Genomic DNA, 2,649 nt, shown 5'->3' on the forward strand with positions numbered 1-2,649 from the left:
ACAATGTGATAAGATCCCTTTCTTACGGCCACGCCAATCGCTACAAATTCCAGATGAGGCACAAAAACAGCAGGTGCTTCAACGGATATCAAGTGCTCCTTTAAGTGGGCTCTCCTCCACATCAACTTCAACATCACAAATACTCCAGTCCTCAAAGGTGTCACCCCAATCGCACTTGCTTCCTCACAGCTCCCAAATCTCCAGCTGCCCGTCTGAGTATGAGGTAGAACAGATGGTTGAGTCTGCAGAGCTGTTTACTCATACTATAGCCTGGGAATCAGAGGTCGACTCCAGCGCTTCTGTGAATCCAGACGAGGAAATGATCTGCACTGATGCCCAGAATCTTTATGAGTCGGATCCAGGACCAGACGCAGAAGGTTCTGACCATAATGTAGACCCTCATTCCCAAACTGTAACTCCTGTTGGTGGAGACAATGAGGAAGACGATGATAAGACTCAAATACCTGATTGGAGCGACAACTTTAGTTTTTTGTCAGGGCAGGAACAGGTTGGCTCTGAGGACGACGGGTGTGATAACGCACAGGGTGATGATGATGAGGTTGGAGATCCCACTTACTGTCAACCCACAGTCAGCCAAGAGATGAGGTCAGCAGAGGAGGTGGAGGAAGATGCTAGTGACGACGAGGTCAGGTTGCGCCTTCCTGGACAGAGACGTAGTACTGGAAGCACGTCAACAACTGCATCCTCAAACACAACTCTGCCTCTCACCACAAGTCGTGGTGGCTCTTCAGGTCGCATGGGTGCTAAGCCTTGCATAGCCTGGGCATTTTTTCAGATCGATAAAGATGACCCAACTCGTGTTATCTGTAACATTTGTCAGCAAAAGCTAAGTAGAGGCCAAAAAATACATAGTTTGAGTACTTCATGCATGAACCGGCACATGGACATGAAGCATAAGTTGCAGTGGGAAGCTCAGTGTGCTACAATGCGGCCTAGCCGGCCGGGCCAACCACCGTCTGCCATATCTTGTGCATCCGTGGCCTCTTCATCCTCTGTGACTGGGGGGACAGCAGTCACACCTGTTTTGGGGCGCAGACCTGCCACCTCTTTACCCGCAACAGCCAGCGTGATTGGCAGGTCATCATTTTCTTTGGAGGTGGTAACACCAGCTGGTGTTGAGCGCTGTCCGACATCGATAGCACCACCTTTGGATCAAGGCAACCTAACATGTCCGCCTGCATCTTCCTCACAGACCGGCAGTTTGCCGGGGACACCCTTATCAACCCCGTCTAAGCACAATAGCCAGCCCTCGGTCCCTCAGATAAGGACAAGTAAAAGACCATTTCCTCCTAGCCATGAGAAAGCTAAGAGGTTGAATTTCACCATCTGCAAGCTCTTGGCTACAGAAATGCTGCCTTTCCGCCTGGTGGACACAGAGGATTTTCGAGACCTTATGTCCGTCGCAGTGCCCCAGTACCAGATGCCCAGTCGGCACTACTTCTCAAAGAAAGGTGTGCCTGCGCGCCACCAGCATGTCGCACACAACATCACCGCTTCTTTGAGAAACTCTGTGTGTGACAGGGTGCATTTCACCACAGACACATGGACGAGTAGGCATGGAGAGGGGCGTTACATGTCGCTGACTGGGCACTGGGTAACTATGGTGACAGCAGGACAAGGGGCTGCTGTCCAAGTCTTGCCGTCCCCACGAGTTGTGCGTCAATCCTCTTTATGTCAAAGTTCCTCCACTGCTTCTGCCTCCTCAACCTCCTCTCGGTCTTCCACCTGCACCCATAGCCTGTCTGGTCATGCCACAAGCTTTCTAACTGCGCAGAAGGGATCCTGCACACCTCCTTACTATGCTGGCAGTAGGGCTCAACGTCATCAGGCGGTTTTTACATTGAAATGTCTGGGAAATGTGAGTCACACAGCTGAGGAGTTGTGGTCAGCTCTGGAGAACCAATTTTATGAATGGTTGTCTCCACTGGACCTGAAACCAGGGAAGGCCGTGTGCGACAATGCTGCAAACCTGGGTGCGGCCCTTCGCCGGGGCAATGTCACACACGTGCCTTGTATGGCTCACGTGTTGAACCTGGTTGTCCAGCAATTTTTAGCCCACTATCCCAGACTAGATGGCCTTCTGCAGAGGGCACGGTCGCTGTGTGCTCACTTCCGCCGTTCGCATCCCGCAGCTCAGCGACTTACATCTCTACAGAAGTCGTTGGGCCTGCCACTTCACCGGCTAAAATGCGATGTGCCTACCCGGTGGAATTCAACTCTGCACATGTTGCAGCGACTGTGGCAGCACCGACAAGCCCTGGTGCAATACGTTCTGACGTATAGCCTGGGCCAACGAGATCCAGAGGTGGGGCAAATCACGCTGGAGGAGTGGTCTCAGATCAGGGACCTATGCACCCTTCTGCACAGTTTTGAAATGGCGACGAAGATGTTTAGTGCTGACGATGCCATTATCAGCCTGACTATTCCGGTGATTTACATGCTGGAGCACATGTTAAACAGAATTCGGAGTCAGGTGGTGGCACAAGAGGAGGTGGAGGAAGTAGAGGAGGAGGAGTTGTATGCGGAAGGGCTAACATCTGCAAGGTCCAGACGGTTGGCAGCACCAAGGCGGCAGGCATGTGAGGGTGGGGGAGATGGTTTTACCAGGGCGCATGGTAGCAGCCAAAC

Source organism: Phyllobates terribilis, unplaced genomic scaffold (genome assembly GCF_046119375.1).
Source record: "Phyllobates terribilis strain yellow unplaced genomic scaffold, ASM4611937v1 Scaffold_11__3_contigs__length_659146591, whole genome shotgun sequence".
Classification (NCBI taxonomy): domain Eukaryota; kingdom Metazoa; phylum Chordata; class Amphibia; order Anura; family Dendrobatidae; genus Phyllobates; species Phyllobates terribilis.